Source organism: Sorex fumeus, unplaced genomic scaffold, assembly GCF_029834395.1.
Source record: "Sorex fumeus unplaced genomic scaffold, SorFum_2.1 ptg000037l, whole genome shotgun sequence".
NCBI classification, from domain to species: domain Eukaryota; kingdom Metazoa; phylum Chordata; class Mammalia; order Eulipotyphla; family Soricidae; genus Sorex; species Sorex fumeus.
Genome location: NW_026606094.1, coordinates 43,610,053 through 43,629,091, shown reverse-complemented (window position 1 = coordinate 43,629,091; position 19,039 = coordinate 43,610,053). Strand labels below are relative to the sequence as shown.

Sequence of the window (19,039 nt, the reverse complement as noted above, 5' to 3'; positions counted from 1 at the left end):
TCTTCACTGTCATTAGTTTGAAGGAATTTTTTTATTTCCTCCTTGTTTTTGCTTTTTTTTCCCCTAGTATTGGAAGTTTTTCTCATCTTTCTGTCAAAAATTTCTACTTTTATCATATTATGGGTTTTGTAGCTCAATGTTTAGGACTCTTCTCTCTACTGGTATTCTGTCTAGTTGATATATTTAGTGTCAAAAGTGGTATGAAGTCTCCCATTACAATTCTGTTTCTGTCAATGTGTTTATTATGGCTTATAAGCAGAAGCTTTATTTACTGCACTGACCCTTCATCAGGTACACAAATGTGGGGACAATTGATCTTGATCTACTTTTCTCTTAACTAGTAAGTAGCATCCATCACTGTTTCTAATTACTTTCTTTAGATTAAATGCTATTTGGTTTGATAAGTATGATAAGGTTTTTTTTTCCCTCGTCTGGTCTTCCATTGGCTTCTATGACTACTTTCCATCCTTTCACTCTGAGTCTATTTATCCTGTGAGTTTAGGTGTATTTCCCTATAGGCAGCAGAGGAACATATTTCCTTTCCTGATTCATTCAGCTAAGCCTTTCTACAGGGTAGTTTATTCCATTGATATTGAGAGAAATTACTGATAGAAAGGTTCTGTTGCCATTTTTGTTTTTAGAATTAAGTTCTTTTTGCAAGAATCTATTTGTTTTTATACTCGGCCTTTCAGTAATTCTTGCAGGATTGGTTTAGTTGTTGCAAATGTTGTAGGCTCTTGTTTATTCCTCCCTCAAGCGTAAATGATAGCTTTGCAGGGTAGTGGACCCTACGCTAGAAGTTTTTCATTCAGTACTCTGAACATGTTATTCCACTCTTCTGGCTTGTAAATTGTCATGTGATAAGTCTGATGTGATTCTTATGTTGTTTCCCTTTTGAGTGTTTTCTTCTCTCTTGTTGCTTTAAAATAGTTTGCCATTGTCTTTTGAATTTACCATTTTAATTACTATGTGTTGGTTTGCTTGAGTCTATTTTATTTGATACTTTTTTGGCCTCCTGAATCTATGCATGTGTCTCTATCCAGAGATCAGGAAAGTTCTTGGTTACTATGTCTTCCACCATTCTTCTTTCTCTTTTTCCTCTCCTTTTGGTAATCTTTTGATATGCAGATTATCCCTCTTGCTATCACAAATCTTACATTCTCTTCCATTTGCTTAAAAACATTTTTTTTCTCACTTTATTATTGGTGACAACTAGTATTTTTTCCAGTATCACTGATAAGTCTTCCACATGTTGAATTCTGTTGCCATAGCATGCTATTGTATTTTTTAACTATTTCAATTCTATCTGTATGGACTCTGATATCCTTGATCAAGTCATCTTTGAATTGGTTGAATCTTTCTTCCAGTGACTGCTTTATTTCCATGGCCATTCATGGAGCATTGGTTTAAGTTCCTCATCAATGAAATGAGTCTTTTTTTTGGAGCCAGATGATTTGATGGGACTAGTGTGTCTGTCTGCCAGAGCAGGTGAATTCCTTTGTTTCCCAATGGTTTCTAAAAAGTTGAGGGTGCTCTAATTTGAACTTCAGATACCCAATTATTTCAGCTATTATCTGTTTTTTTTTCTATTTTTCAGCAAGCTGTTTTAAGAATTTCTGTGCCCTTAGGATACTCTTTCAATGGTCATACAAGTCAGTAGCTAATATTCCCATTTGCATAGAGTATTAGTATGAAGGTATCTGAGGCAAGATATCAAAACCAACAACAACCTGTAGAGTTGGTGGGGTTGAAAGAGTGAAAATGTCACCTGCACACTAACGCATGCCATTTTGGTTTCGGGGGGGGGGGGGGGGGGGTGTCACAGTGCAGGGTTAAAAGGAGGAGGAAGAGGATATGTGCCCTTGATGAACCAAAATGATGAATGAGGCCAGCGCCAGCATTATTCGGGAGGAGGCTGCCTCAGTCCAGGGGACTCAGAATGAGGTCATGGTCATGGGTAATAGGGCGAGAAGAGGGTCCTGGTTTGACTTCTTAATTGGTTCAGAACAAAACAAGAAACAGGGTCCCTTTAAATCTCAATAAAAGTATAAGATTTCTTAAAACACCTTTTAAGGAAAGCAGATCTACACTTTATCTCATTTAATAAAGCCTCACTAGTTCTAAAGAAACTTGTAAAACTGACCAAAAAATATGCAAACTCTCAAAACAAAATTCTAACAGTGGATTAGCTTTGCTTTTCTTGGAAAAAGAGAAAAAAAAAAGTTAAAAATGCAGATTTAATATTACTGGGCTAAATGCACTTTTTTTTGAGGGGGGCTGGGGTTGGGGGGTAAGGAGCTCCCAGGTAGTGCTTACAGAGCCCAGGCCAGCAACTCAATGAAAGACCCTGAGAATCCACTGTTGTCCAGGATACCCCTGAAGTGCTCAGAAGGTCCTCAGGGTTGCACCCAGATAAGCCTGGGGGACCAGTGGTAATGGAAACCAAAAGTGGCCACCCAAGTGCAGGGCATGCACCTTCTTTCTTGTACTATCTCTCTGGCTCCTCAGACAATGTTTAAAACATTTAGCAATGAGCATATTTTATTCTAGAATGCCTGCATTTCACCTTGGGATACATAATTTATAAATTCTCACTTTTTCCCCAAATAAAACTACTGAATTTTTGCCCACCATTCATCTAACAGAGGGTTAATATCACTGTCACTGTCATTGTCCTCCCGTTGTTCATCAATTTAACGTCTACACTGTGACACTTGTTACTGTGTTTGGCATATTGAATATGCCACGGGTAGCTTGCCAGACTTTGCCGTGTAGGCAAGATACTCTCGGTAGCCTGCCAGGCTCTCCAAGAGGGGCAGAGGAATTGAACTCGGACCGGCCAGGTTGGCTTTGTGCAAGGCAAATGCCCTACCCGTTGTGCTATTGCTCTAGCCCCAGAGAATTAATATATAAATATATGTAAAATATATGTATTTTGCCATATATATGTATATATATATGTATATATATATATATATATATGCCAAACACAGTAACAACAAGTCTCATGATGGAGATGTTACCGGGCCCGCTCAAGCAAATTGATGAACAACGGGAGGACTGTGACTGTGATATAAAATTATATAGTTATATAATATATAACATATAAAGCACTGGTAGAACTTTACAAGAAAAAAATTCCAACCCCATCATAAAATGAAGAGGAGATAAACAAATACTCAAAGAAGAAATACAAATGGCCAAAACATAGCACTGTAGCACTGTCCTCCCGTTGTTTACCAATTTACTTGAGCAGGCACCAGTAACATCTCCATAATTGAAAAAAAGTTCTGTATCACTAATCAACAGGGAAATGAAAATTCAAAGAACAATGAGGAGGCATCATCTCACAACAAAGCAATTGACTCTCATCACAAAGAATAACAGCAACCAGTGTTGGTGTGGATGATGGATGTGGGAGAGGGGTGAGGGACCCTCACTGAGTTCAGACTTTTTGGAAAACAATATGGATATTCCTCAAAAAAACTAGACCTGAACTTCCACATAACTCAGCAATTCAACTCCTGGGAATATACCCTAAGGGCCCCAAAATATAATTTAGAAAAGACATCTGCATTTCTATGTTCATTGCAACACTACTCATAATAGCCCAACTCTGGAAACAACCCAAGTATCCAAAAATAGCTGACTGGATTAAGAAGCTAGGGTATATCTACACAATGGAATACTATGCAGCCATTAGGGAAAAAATGAAGTCGTAGATATATGAATGGACATGGAGAGTTAGCATGCTGAGTAAAATGAGTCGGAGGAAGAAGAAACAGACACAGAAATTGCAGTCATTTGTGGGATATAAAGAAACATGATAGGAGAATAAAGCCCAAAGACAATAAAGGGCAGGTAACTCACTGCCCAGTTAAATATTCTGTATTTTATGGAATGTGGCTGCACTTCAGAATATCCAGAATATCTCCAATCTCTACAATACCAACCTTCACAAAAGGACTTGATGTTCCCATGGTAAGATGTAACAATTAAAAAAAAATTCTTTTACTGAAGTTATTTTCTGACAAGTCCATTAGCCATCTTGAGAGTATGGTGAAGAGAAGTGTGTGGCGAGATTGGTATTGGAATATAGAATGCCTGTAACAAATGTATCATGAACAACTTAGTAAACCATGGTATTTGAATAAAGTGTGTGTGGGTGGGGGAGGGGGCTGCAAGGAGAAGTGAAGGGCAAGAAAACTGGTCCTTTGTAGGAAGCTTGCCACAGGAGGATTTAAGAATTTATGAAATAAATTTGGAAAGGGAAGGGACACTGTGTCAATGACAGGGGAAGTGGCCAATTTTGATGAGAACTGGGTGCAGAAAGGAAGTAAAGTGATATGCATGATATGCTTTCAGTAACAGGATTGCAAACCACATTGCCTAAAATGAAAAAAAGAAAAAGGAGAGAGTAAATTCCATTGCAAGTAAGATTCAAGTACTGCTGGGCCAAAAGAAAATGTGTAAGACTGCAAGATGCACGATGGGGAATCTAACTCTCCCAACGAAAGTAGTTGTTAAGAACTGGCTACATAAAACTCTCAAAACCAAAATGGCACTCTCAATTCAGATTTCTAATAAATATAGATATTAATCTTTCTTGAAAAAAAAGTAAGAAGTTGTGATACAAAGTTATAAATCATAACACAAAATCATCCAAAAGCAAGATACATACCAAAATATTCTATGACTATCAGGCAATTCCACATTAAATTATAAAAATTTGGGGATTAAGCCCAGCAATCTGTTCATAAATAATCCCTCCCAATGATTCAGATACATGCTAAATTTTGAAAAATTCTTAAAATATTAAGGATCAACTCCAAGGAATGATAATTAAATGGGTATGAGTCTATAACATAGGACTCATTATTTTGCATTTCTGACTATCTTATATGGCATTTTACTCAAAAACAGTTTTTGAATACTTAAAATATTGGTAGGATCAATTCCCTTCAAGTTACGTATTTTTCTCCATTCTATGATTTCAAGTATCAGCCCAACCATTTTTCTCTTTGTCATCCTTCCTATTCTGTAGAAAAAGGTAACAGTTGTACAAACAGAATATTGTATTGTAATTTTTAAAGTAGTTGAAGGGGGTGTCATGTCAAGTCACGTTTTAAAAAAGAATCATCATATTATTTATCCAAATACAGTATTAACATAAATGAGAAATCCAAGACCCAAAGAGATCACATGCCAAGTAACCCCTTAAATAAATACACAGGAAGAATAAATTACCTCCATTTGTCATTATCTGGACTAAGATAAAATAATTTAAGATTTAAATAAAGTAAGGATTTAGAATATTTGAAAGAGTGATTTTTACTGTTACAATTGCTTTCTGGAAATGCAAGCTAAATACGTTATCAAAAAGCATCATTGTTTTATTTCTTGGAAATTGTGCATGCCCTTTTCTCTTTCCTCACCCTATATTAAATAACTCAAAAAAAAAAACTCTTTGTGGGCTAGAGCAATAGCACAGCGGATAAGGCATTTGCCTTGCACGCGGCCGACCCGGGTTTGATTCCCAGCATCCCATATGGTCCCCCAAGCACTGCCAGGAGTTAATTCCTGAGTGCATGAGCCAGGAGTAACCCCTGCGCATCGCCGGGTGTGACCCAAAAAGAAAAAAAAAAACTCTTTAACATTAATGCTGCTGATCTAATGGAAAGTCTTCTCCTCTCCTGAACTAGGACTTCAATATTAAAATTCCCCGGGAACCAATCTCAAGACTACTTACAATAACTATTTCACTGAAATAATGTGGCAATATTTTGGACTGACATTTATCCCACTTTTTATACCCATCCAACAAGCACTGCATACAGGAACCTAGAATGAGTTCCTTTGATTCTGTTTTCTAAGCAAAAAAAAAAGCATTTTAACTGCACTTTAATCTGATTTCACAAGAATTTTGAGGTAATTTACAAACAATACAATTATAATTAAGTGCAATGGAAGACAACATGGTAAACAGGAAAACTATATGGGCTTCAGAGCCATGAAGACCTGTGTTCTAGTTTCAATTTTAGATCTTACTTGACCTATTTTATAGAGGTCATCATATTATTACATTGCCTCTTACTGTTATCTTGTTTTAGTTATTTTAAAATATAAAATCTCAAGAACCTAATAAATAGTATAGAGGTTGAAGTGCATTCTTGCACAAGGCCAAGATTGGCTTGATTTGAGACATTGCATATTGTTCCTAGTGCTTGGCCATGAGTGCTCTTCCTCCCCAACACACTCATATTCTCTCTCTCATTCTCTCTCTCTTTCTCCATAAATATACGTGTGTGTGTGTGTGTGTGTGTGTGTGTGTGTGCGCACGTGTGCACGCCCCATTAAAAATAATGGAGCGGTATGGAAGTACCCTGAGTGTAACTGATAGAGGAATGGGTATATTGTTTGTTTCTTTAAAAAATACAGATTTCCAGAAAGAAGCAGTGATTTCCCAGCCCAATCCCCACCCCAAGCCAAGTTAGTCTAAAAATACTATAAGGAAAAATTCAATACGCTTCCCCAATTATCTTAAGCTTCTTCAGAACAAGGTTTACACATCATTATTTACCACAGTTTCTGTCACATGAAACATCTTTAATAATATTTATTGAACATAATGATAAAAGGCTGTGTTCTCAATATCTTTCTAATTTGAGAATATCATATTTATCTCCCTGTCTTTTTATAACTTTGAAAATCTTTAAATGGCTACTATTTTATTAAAGAAAAAGAGCGTAAGTCGTATTCTGCATATTTATTATAATGTAGAAAATCAGCATTATTTATTTTCAAATACAGAAAAGAATTTTTTCACAGAACATACCATTATTTCGGGGGTGGGGTGGAGAATGGGGGTAGGAGGGTCAGCATTGTCTTAGCCCCATTCCTAGAAAATAAAGGTTCCAAACTAGATATGATCCTCAATTAAAATAAGCCGAGATGGTGAAAGTAAAAATGGAAAGAAACTGCTGTTCAGATTGGAATATCACTTTGGAACCTAAAGGTGGCAAACAGCTGCTACAGATAACTGAAGAAAAAGATAAGCAAAAAGATATGCATTTCCTTGAGCTCCCATTTGACCCAGCGATACCACTCCTGGGAATATATCCCAGAGAGGCAAAAATGTGTAGCCGAAGTGACATCTGCACTTGTTTGTTCATTGCAGCACTCTTTACAGTAGCCAGAAATTGGAAGAAACCTGAGTGCCCAAGAACAGATGACTGGTTAAAGAAACTTTGGTACATCTACACAGTGGAGTACTATGTAGCTCTTAGAAAAGATGAAGTCATGAAATTTACATACAAGTGGTACAATATGGAAAGTATCATGCTAAGCGAAATGAGTCAGAAAGAGAGGGATAGACATAGAAAGATTGCTTTCATCTGGGGGATATAAAATAACAAAATATGAGATTAATACTCAAGAATAGCTGAGATCAACACCAGGAGGATTACTCCATAGCTTAGAGGCCAGCCGGGTATTCTAGGGGAAAGGACAGTTCAGATAGAGAAGGGAGCACCAAATGGAGGGTGTTTGGAGGATCCTCCCAGGAGGGCAGATGCAGGTTGAAAGTAGACTGGACTGAACGTGTTTGCCACTCAATGCCTCTTTTGCTGATCACAATATCCAAAAGGAGAAAGAGAACAAAAGGGAATGCCCTGCCACAGTGGCAGGGGGGGAGGGATATTATCCTGGTGGTGGAAAATGGGCACTGGTGGAGGGATGGGTATTTGATCATGGTGTGACCGAAATCCAAGCACAAAAATTTGTAAATCTACAACTGTACCTCATGGTGTTTCACTAATAAAAAAAAAAAAAGATATGCATTTCCCCCACAGTATTGAGGAGTCACAACACCAGCCCTAGACAATCCATCTCTAACTTCTCATAAATTGGCACCCCTAATTTTTTACACCATTCTTTTCTTTAATTTCTATAGCAACTGAACATAACTACTTGAAAGGAATAAAAATAAATATAAAGAAGATGATTTAAGAAAAGGTTTGTATGGCCTGGGATAAGAGAAAAAATTTCAAGAAAAGAACATCAGAAATCATTGGGAAAAAGACATAAATGATGAAATAAAATGGAAAAGAGGGCTGGAGCGATAGTATAGTGGGTAGGGCGTTTGTCTTGCACATGGCCGTCCCAGGTTCGATTCCCAGCATCCCGTATGGTCCCCGAGCACCACTAGGAGTAATTCCTGAGTGCAAAGCCAGGAGTAATCCCTGTGCATTGCTGGATATTACCCAAAAAGGAAAAAAAAAGAAAAAAGAAAAATATACAGTAAAAATACCACATATTAAAACAGAAAAATAAAAAGAGAAGCAAATCCTATTCTGCAAAATTAGAGAATTTTTTCTATATTTTATTGCAAATGAGACATTAATATCAAACATTAATGATGGTAGTAAAAAATGTGTCCAACACTTCTAGAAAATAATTCAGTATGCACTTGTGTATGAGATATTGCAATAATGTTCATAACAGAAGACTAAAGACAACCTAGATGTCTAAAATAAACACAGATATGGTTTTAGATATTTACTGCTACTCAACAAACCTCAGTCTCTAAATAGCATTTCTCACAATTCAGAAGGTGGATTGCATAGTCTGGTTTCACCTCTAAATCCCCTGTGGGAACATTCATCTAAATGGTCAGATGGGTTAGCAGAGTCAAGATAGCCTTTCTCTTTGTCTGCTGGTTGATGTTGCCTGTTAACTCGGATCCATCCTCTTAGAACTCAGACCAGCTTCTTTATGTGAGAGTCGCAGAAAGGCATTCTTTATGGAATAAGCTCAGTATTCATACATCACCTCCACCATACACTGGTCAAAGCAAATCATAAAGTCAAGAAAGATTCAGATAATAAAGATTTCACCTCTAGATCGATATGCCAGACACAGTAACAACAAAGTCTCCAATGGAGACGTTACTGGGCCCGCTCGAGCAAATCGACGATCAACGGGAGGGCCTTTACCTTACCTTACTCTAGATTGAAAATTTAGATAAACCACAAGATAAAGAGGAATAATACCAGAATGAAAGAAACTGATGATCATTAATCATTCTACCTCAGGCAGGTGTGTGTGTATATGTGCATATGTAAGTGTACAAATGCACATACACAACAGAATACCATGCAATGTTAAAAACAAGATGCAAAACATTTAATATATGTAGCACATTACCATTTCTCTATGGAAGATTTATGTATATAGTCAATAATCAATGTTTGTAAATCCTAAAAATATACTTAAAAATAAATTAAACATTGAGCTATGCAAAATACTCAATATGTTGGCATAGGATGCAGGACATTGAGGGCATATCAGAAAGGCCAGCAGAGATATAAGTCAACAGGCTTAGAGGCAAGGATAATGGGGTGTTGTGTGGCCATGAGAATTGCAGAGTTGTAGAGCCAGTGAGGGGTTGTGGATCCACAAAGAGGCACAGGTCAGCAAACCCCGTAGTCAACAATGCAGCATGGTAGGGAATATACAAAGAGATGTCTACATAAAGAGAATAGTAGCATTGAGCAAATAACTATATTTAGGCTAAAATGAAGCCAAGTTTCTTACTGCTAAAGAAGGCATTTATAAACAGAGGAAGGAGAACAGCAAAGAATCCTGATGTATTAGATTGGGTAACTGAAATATAAGCAGCAGCTTAAAATTTACAAAAATACTGATGGATTTCTGAACATCTACAACATGTGTGCATATCTTCACTCATATATTTCCTACTTAGAGAGGAAATAACTCTGCAAGACCTCATATTTATGTTTTTATGTACCATCTCTTACAAAAACAAACAGCAACAACTTAAATCAATCAGGGTACCTTAGAGAAACAGCTAATTCCAGGACTAGATCAGGCAAAGTATGAGATGATCCAGGAACAGCATTTTTCACCAAAAAGTATGAAGGAAATTCACAACGAATGGTATGGGTGCATGATAAATAGAGGAGCAAACTTAAAGGGACCCCATTAGCTAAACAAGGGGAGACCTTAATAGTAGAGCAACAAATAATAGCAACAAATTGCAATACTTTAAAATTAAAGTCCTTGAATACCTACTGTGTTAAGGAATAAAAAGAAAAAGGGGTGCACATATGCTGCCTGAGCATATGTGTCGCCTGCATCTCCCCTCTTGAGATGTGTACTTTCATGTTTTCATGTCTAATGCTGGAATGTGTGGAAGGGCTCTCTCCACCCTTGGAGAAGCCCGGGCTCTGTCAAGCACCTTACTCCACTTTATCTCCCTTCTTCCCTTCAAAAATTCCAAATAATAACTGTAATTTAAAAAAAAAGAAAGAAAAACAGAAGTGTTGCCTCACAATAAAATACTAATTAATATATGTAGAAAGAGAAATAATGTTTGGCAATTGTAAAAGTAGTCAATTCATGTAGAAGTCATCAATTACTTCCACGCTAAGATAAGAGAGTAGAGATTTTATGAGAAATAGGATGCTGACATTATTTTGGGACACCTCACCAGAAATACTGATCAATTAAAAAAGGACACCAGTGTGATCAGGAAGTTAATTACCAATAACAATATGGGTTGACGTCTTATGCCTGAGTGCAATGAACTGAGAAGGTATAGCCGTATTTCTGTGGTCATCCTGAGAGGAATGCATGACCCAAGTGAAGTCATGAGAAAGTATTACAGTATGTGTTGTGGATCATCCTATAGAACGCAGGACCTAAACTTTCTGAAACTGTCAAAGACAGACGGGGAAAAAGTCTGAAGAAAAAGAAGACAACAAAATATAACATGTATACCAGGACAGTATGCTGGACGGGAAAAGAGCTGGGATGGGGGCATAACTCTGTGTTAGAGCCCATACCTTCACATGTATAAAGCCTTAGTTCAATCTCTCTACTGAACAACTTAAGAGTACCTCAATATTTTTAAATGCACTTTGCTTTCTCATCATGAAATATGTTTTGGGAGTTATGCTTCTAGGTCACATATGACACTGCTCAGAGTCTACTCCTGGTTCTGTGCTCAGGAGTCTCCTGAGGTACTTGGGGAACCACAGACAATGCCAGGATACAATGGCCATGTGCAAGGTAAGTGCTTTCTTTAATCCATGTACTATTTCTCTGACCCCTGATCATGAATATTTTTTCTTAAGAAAAATAGTTTTATAGAATAGTTTTATTTATGTGATCCCAGATCCTACCACGTATTTAATAATGTATTCATTGCTATGTCCTTTAATAGCAATTCTACAACCATCATTGCTCTGATTAGAAAATATAGTATAAAGATTCTATTATATTGAAAGAGGAAAACTGAGAAGTTAAAATACATAGACTGTAGATAGTAAAATGTCAAGGATTATCATTCTTAGAAATTTACAAGAAGAAAAATTATAGTATTATCCTAAGAGTATTTAACCAATAGCCAAAACAAAGCAAAAAAGTCAGCATAAATAATGGTAAACTGTTGACAGTTTGGAGTAAGAAAACAGAAATAAAATGTTCAAAATACAAAGGAGGTTTTTGGATTAGAAACAACAAATGTTGGCAAGAACATGGAGAAAAGCAAACCATGGTACACTGTTACTGAAATGTAAATTGGTGTGGCCTCAATGAAAAACAGCATGGAGATCCGTTAAAAAATAAAAATGGGAGTAACATATGATTTAGTGATACCACAAGTTAGCATTTATCCAAAGGATATTACAATAATATTGAAAGAGAATTTAGATCTCTATGTTCACAGCGTTACTCACAAGAACCAAAAGGTATAATCAATCTAAATGCCCATGGACAGGACAAAGAAGCTGTAGTACTTCTACTCAACGGAATACTACTCTGCTATTTGGGGAAAAAAAAATCATGCCTTTTGGTAAAAAATATGTGGAACTTGAGATGATTAGGTAAAGGTAAAGGTAAAGGCCCTCCCGTTGATCGTCGATTTGCTCGAGCGGGCCCAGTAACATCTCCATTGGAGACTTTGTTGTTACTGTGTCTGGCATATCGAATACTCTCGGTAGCTTGCCGAGCTCTCCGAGAGGGGCGGAGGAATCGAACTCGGGTCGGCCATGTTGGCTGCTTGTAAGGCGAACGCCCTACCCGCTGTGCTATCGCTCCAGCCTTGAGATGATTATACTGCGTGAAAAAGATTTCACTCATATGTAAACCAACAAAAAGATAATGAAAGCATCTCCAAGACTTAGTGAAAACTATGGTAGTTATCAGAAGAGTCAGCAGAGAACAAGACAGATATCTTTATGGAGGGAGGGTAGTAGTGGAACTTTGGTGATAAGTGTAATGAATCCTATACACAAGTTTTAAACTATACTCATGGAATTCTGTATCACTATAAACCAATTACAATTTTTTAAAAGTGTGGAAAGGGAGGAATCGAACTCGGGTCAGTCATATTGGCTGTGTGCAAGGCAAACGCCCTACCGCTGTGCTATCGCTTTGCCCCTCTCGGAGAGCCCAGCAAGCTACCGAGAGTATCTCGCCCACACGGCAAAGCCTGGCAAGCTCCCCATGACGTATTCGATATGCCAAATACAGTAACAAGTGTCACAATGGAAATGTTACTGAGCCCGCTCGAGCAAATCGATGAACAACGGGAGGACCGTGACCGTGACCATGGAAAGGGAGAGCCAAATAGACTTTTGGTGGAAGAGTGGATAGTAGAAGACAATCTTTTATGAGAAGCTCTGAAAAATGTTTAAATTGAATCATATATAACTGCTCATTTTTTGGCTTTTGGGTGATACCCGGCAGTGTTCAGGGGTTACTTCTGTCTCTGTACTCAGGAATCACGCCTGATGGTTTGGGATCAAACCCAGATTGGCGGAATGCAAGGCAAGTGCCTTATCAACTGTACTATCTCTCCAGCCCATATCTAACTGCTCTGAAAGCATATATTCTATTAATAGATCATTATAAAGAGCACCTAAATCTCAGAAAAACTTAACATTTAAAACATGGTAAGACCACTTTTTTTTTTCTTTTTGGGTCACACCTAGCGATGCACAGGGGTTATTCCTGGATCTGTGCTCAGGAATTACCCCGGCGGTGCTCAGGGGATGATATGGGATGCTGGGAATCAAACCCAGGTTGGTCACATGAAAGGCAAATGCCCCACCCGCTGTGCTATTGCTCCAGCCCCGGTAAGATCACTTTTAAATTGGATGGAATAAGGGACTGAGAGATAGTACAGTGGGCAGGGTGCTTGCCATGCAAGCAGTCAATCCAGTATCCACTACACCCCCATATGGTTCTACAGGACCGCCAAGAGTGATTCCTGAGTACAGATGTAGGAACAAGCTCTGAACCCTGCAGGGTCTGCTCCCAAAACACAAAAAATAAATAAACTGGAACAGATTTTTATTGCAGGAAACTAAACTATTATAGGCCAGGGATCCAGATCAGCAAAAGTGTACTTGTCTTACAAGTAAGTGTGAGGCTCTGAGTTCGATCCCAGGGATTGCAAAAACTAAACTAAGCAAAACTTTCGAAGGCATTTAGTTTTTTTAAATTGATCTCAAAGGTATTTAAAAATGAGTAGATTTCATATAGTTCAATACTCGATCCATATCTATCCTGTGTGAATGCACATTTTTAGTATATTTTATAAACTATAGAACCTATTGCTGAACTAAAAGATGCTTAAAAATCTCTGCTATAAGTTAACACCATAATAAACTTTAGAAAAATCTTTTCAAGCATAGTAGTTAACATTATCTAATTTAATAAAACAATCCAAAAAATGTTTTAACTTAAAAACCATACCGATTCGCATTTATAAGGTAAAGGTAAGGTAAAGCTCCTCCTGTTGTTAAACACAATTGACTATTACATCACGACACATATAACTCATCTGCTTTAGAAAACAAGATACTAAATCACATAAAATTAGTTTTTTTCTACTCTAAATAATGTCTAATCAAAAAGTTTAAAACTGCAATATGTCCTCCCCTTAAAATAAAATTTTAAAGCTATATGTATTCTAGCACATTACAAGTAAAAAATGGGGTGATAGCACAGCGGTAGGTCGTTTGCCTTGCACGCAGCCAACGTGCCGGACCCGAGTTCGATTCCTCCGCCCCTCTCGGAGAGCCTGGCAAGCTACCGAGAGTATCTCGCCCGCACGGCAAAGCCTGGCAAGCTACCCGTGATGTATTCGATATGCCAAACACAGTAACAACAAAAGTCTCCAATGGAGACGTTACTGAGCCCGCTCGAGCAAATCGATGAACAACAGGAGGAGCTTTACCTTACCTTTACCTTATAAATGCGAATCGGTATGGTTTTTAAGTTAAAACATTTTTTGGATTGTTTTATTAAATTAGATAATGTTAACTACTATGTGCCTGGAGTGGTGACTAGCATGGGTTCAACACTCAATAAATAGTATTGTGTATGTTCTTATAGAAAAGAAGTGGAACAGCCGTGCAATAAGGTCAAATGACTTGAAAACCTCGTAGATTAGCCAGAGGTACTGGGATAGTGTGTGATTTTTCAGTGATTTCTTACAATAGTGGGAGGCATCCCTCAAGCTGGGAGGCATTAACCATCTTAGGAATTCTCAAAAATATTTGTTATTTATGGTAGGGGGGAAACTTGTAGAAAACTTTTGAAGAACAAAGGAATAAAGTCACAGTAAACTATCAAGAGTAACATATTCAATGTTTGACTTATACTCATAACCCCAAAATCAAACACAGCTCCTGGCATACAAAGTAAGCAATCAATAAAGAGCTACTTAAGTATAAATGAAGAAGTGGTCTGAGATTGAAAAATACCGAGACTTTAAAAATTACTATTTCTAAAACTTCACTTTAAGAAAATAAATAAAATACCATGTACAGAAACTTCCCATAGAATGGTTCCTTATTAATAATGAACCACTTTCAAATCCTTTTCGGAAAAAGTGTCATATATAAAAATATAATATTAGAATTATTTAAAAAATCATCTATATAAAAGTAATATGCCATTTCAGAGGTGAAAAAACAAATGCCGCAAATCCTGAGGAATCTTTCTTAATTTAAACTCAAGAGGAATATGAAAGACCTAGTTTATCTTTCTGTTTATATATGAAAATCAGCTTGAACTTTCAGCTGTAAGTTGTAAATACAACTATTTCACTTTCACTAGTTCAAGTGCATCAAGAAAAGACCCAACTCTGGTGGTGGGGGAAAATCAACTCTCATAAATGACCAGTGCTATAAAAAAGTAAGACAAGCTAACAAAACGCTGAATCAGAAGCCACCTGTTAGAATATACACTTACAGCAAGCAGTCTATGGTCTTAGTACATTTTTCACACTCAACATTTCCACATCAGTGGGAAATAAAAAGTTTAATATGAAAATATAGTCCTATCTTGCTCACCCCACCCCTGAGGATAAGAAGGGACCAACTGGGTCAAACATGTAGCTTAAGAGGTAGATAGAATACAAGACTTGTTTGTGCTAAGCCCTGAGTTGTGCTACTGACCATGGCCCCAGTGCACTGGAGTGGCCCATTTAAAAAAAGAGGGAGGGAATCAATTGTCTTTTGTTTTAAAAGGCAACTTGAAGTTGTTGCTTATCACCTCACTACAAAATTCCACTTAAAAAAACTGATTTATTTAGGGAAAAGCAAAACCACACCCTTTAGTAAAACTGAACTCTATAGCTCTGGCTTCTGAAACAAGCACATTTCCAGAGATAGTTGGGACTACATCTTTTGAGACTATTTCAAATTAAAATCTATGAACAAAATGAGGCTATAAATAATATCACATGAACTGCTGAAAGGTGGGGGATCATTAAAAACATTCATTCACATTTCAAAACAAAATGACAGTGTTTCTCAGGAGAAAATATAAGCTAAAAAACAACTAAAGCTACCAGTCTGCATTAAAAAAAAAAAAGATTAACAGAAAATGAAAGTATTCTTAATTTTGCTTCCTTGAAGACAATGCAAGAGCTATTTATTGTCCAATCTCTTGACAGAATTAATATTATCTATAAATCTAATTTCTGGAAAGTTCTGGCACGTCAGTTTTAAAAGCCAAACAAAATTTAGTGAAAAAAAAAATAATTCTAGTGCAAAATCTGGGAAGAGCGGCTGGAATACGGCTCAATGGTAAAGCACATGATGCCTTGCATGTGTGAAAACCTGTGTTCATCGCCATCACACCACAAACACACAAATTCAAACCCGAAAACATACATTGAATATATTCACAGTTAATTAGACTTAAAACTAAGAAACAGGAAGGTCAGAAGCATCAAGGTGTGTAAGGTCTATAAATGGCAGATCTAAATCATCTAAAAAAATTTTTTTTTAAAAAGAACCTCTTTGGAATTAACGATTTTAAATACCACCAGATATATAATCTGAAGATCTTCAAAATTTCTAACAAAGCAAACCCTTCCAGTACAAAGCTTTTCACATCATTCACATACACGCACGTTGGTAAATTAATGACTAAATGCAGGTCCAAAACGCTAAAAATCATCTGAAGGCATTTAAAATATTTGAAACACCGGATTTTTGTTTTCGTCTCCGTTTCTCGGATCTGCTAGTAACGCTTTTCTGGAATGGATCTTCGTTTCGATACAAAAGTGTCCAATATCCCATTCTGTGTGAATAGAGCTTGTAAGGCTAATTCTCAAATCCTCCTCAGGAGATGCTCAATGATAGCTCTCGTTCCAATTTCCTAGGACTCAAAGAGCAACACAGAGAGAAGAGCTCCTATCCTATCCAGTTAGGGAAAGGAATAAAGGTCCTAGGGAGCGGCCCGTTCTTTTGTTTTGGTGGCAGAAGCTGCAAAAATAAAAGGTTCATTGGAGCCATCTGCACCTATCTCCACCCAGCACCGCCCCGCAGAACACTTGAATCCACCCGTTCAGGACTCTCAAGCCCTGCAAAGAGGCGAACCCGTCTCGGGGGGTGGGGGGGTGGTTAGGGGTTGGCGGGGGGGAGGCTGTCTGCTCCGGGGTACAGACAGAAAAAGGAGGAGGAACACAGATCCTCTGAGGACAGAGGGACAAGGCAATGCACCCAGATGGGGAGGAGGGACGCGCCACGGCGACTGGGCGGCTTGCAAATCCACAGGGTTTGCAAAAAAAAAAAAAAATCCCCCAAGGAATAGACGGAAAACGCTGCCATTTCACAGAACCGGGCCAAGAGGCAGGCGAGGCACATTTACAGGAGACCCAGGAGGGCGTGAACTCGGCAGCGCGGAATCCAGAGCCCCAAATGGTTTTGAGACGACCTCGACACCGACCGGGAAGGCGACGCTGAGACTTACGGTTCCTTCTCCGGCCGAGGCTCAGGGTCGGGGGGACCCCGCAGTCTTGCCACCGCCGCGGCCGCCTCGGCTTCTCGCGCCGGGTCGGCGACCTCAGGTAGCCTCTCCGCCCCACCCACCTCGGGCGGGCGGCCCTTCCAAGTCGCCCACCCGGGGGCGCGGGCTGGGCGGGAGGCTGCTGGGGCCGCGGAGGCGCGCCGCAGGCCGGCGGGGAGCGCTGAACTAGCCGGCCGCGCCGGCTGCGAGGATCAGACTGGGCGGGCGCCCCCCATCCCTCTCCGGCCGCCGCGCCGCCTCACACGGGGGAGGGGAAGAGGGGGCGGTGGCTCTCGCCTCCGCCTCGCGGTCAAGTCCGGCTCATGCTCACGTCTGGCGCGCGCGCGCCGCCGCCCTGGCCGCCCTCCTCCCCTCCCCCGCCGCGGGCACTGCAGCTGGCGCGTCCGCCGCCGTCGCCCCAGTCTTCGCGCTGCCCTCCGCCGCTCCCAGACAGCCCTCAGCCCCAGCGAGCCGCGGCGCGAACGGCAGCCCCTCGGCCCCCGACCCGGAAGCTCTTCTGCGGCCTGCCGCGAGGGTGCCAGGGTGTGAACCCGGAAGCGAATTTTTCGCCCCGGTAGCAGCGGGGTGGCACTCGGAGGCCTCTGGAGGTCTGGAATTCTCTCGCTTACTGAGGGAATGAGGGCGTCTGGGAGGCTGAGGTGCGAGGACCCGGGACAGTAACGGGCCGGTGGACTTAGTCTTTGATCCTCAGATCAGAGCTCTCGAGGCACGGGGTGGGGAGCGCTGCTGTAGGAGCCGGGCAGTCTCCGGAGGCGATCAAGGGTTTTCCTTTCACAGGAAGTTGGGCCGAGCCGCTGGGAAGAAGGGCAGGACTGCGAGCGCGATGACAGCCCCCTGCCCCAAAAGTGACCGTCCCGCCCAGTGAATTGCATGTAGCGGCCCGGGGGTGTTCGGCCGCCCGCACGGGCGAGACCGCTGGCTGCCTGGTGCTTCGGCACACGAAGAGGCGCAGGCTCGCCATCACAGCGAGAAAAAAAAAAAAAAACTGAGCTGGGAGCCTGAACTCTCCACCTCCAGTTTGACCAGGCAAGGAGTTTCTTTCTTTCAAGTGGTTGCGAAGGAGTCAGAGTCACTTTCAGGGTGGCAGTTCTTCGAGCTAAGAGGAGTTGGGGGTCCTTGGCCGGGAGTGGACGGGTGGTGGCGAACCTCCTGACAGCTTGTATTTCTGTCAGTTCGGGGCAGAGCGGTTCAGCTTGCAGCTCACCGCTTTGCAACTCCCAGAGAGTCCCAAAACTTTGGGCCTTCTCTGTTATTTCTCCGTGGGTTTAGCCTCTCCAGGAATCTTTGATCTTGCCACCCCGCCCTGAATCTCATGCCATTCCCTTCTTAAGTGTTTGTGGGTCCGTGTTGCCACACTTGGTTTGCGAGCGCTTTTCTTTCTTCTCACCTTACAAAACACAAGTTTTCTTAAGTTTAAAATTCAATAACTGGTTGCATTTTCCTTTCTTTACTCCCCCCCCTTTTTTTTTCTTTTTGGGTCATAGCCGGCGATTCACAGGGGTTACTCCTGGCTTTTGCACTCAGGAATTACTCCTGGCAGTGCTCGGGGAACCATATGGGATGCTGGGAATTCGAACCCCAGGCCGGTCGCGTGCAAGGCAAACGCCCTACCTGCTGTTCTATCACTCCAGCCCCGCATTATCCTTTCTGAACTTAGCTTTTCTTAGCTAAGTGTTTGACTCTGATA

The 19,039-nt window shown here is 40.0% G+C and overlaps 2 protein-coding genes across 4 annotated transcripts in view; one reads left to right on the top strand and one right to left on the bottom strand.

The window, feature by feature from the left end:
• ANKIB1 (ankyrin repeat and IBR domain containing 1) overlaps positions 1 to 17,849 on the bottom strand; it is a 145,090-nt gene extending 127,241 nt beyond the window's left edge. For all 3 annotated transcript variants that reach the window (XM_056118648.1, XM_056118650.1, XM_056118649.1), the window contains exon 1: positions 17,296 to 17,849. The gene's annotated coding sequence lies outside the window, so the exon portion shown is untranslated. The remainder of the gene's footprint in view (positions 1 to 17,295) is intronic.
• Positions 17,257 to 19,039, top strand: part of KRIT1 (KRIT1 ankyrin repeat containing) — a 30,282-nt gene continuing 28,499 nt past the window's right edge. The window contains exon 1 of the mRNA XM_056118651.1: positions 17,257 to 17,392. The gene's annotated coding sequence lies outside the window, so the exon portion shown is untranslated. The remainder of the gene's footprint in view (positions 17,393 to 19,039) is intronic.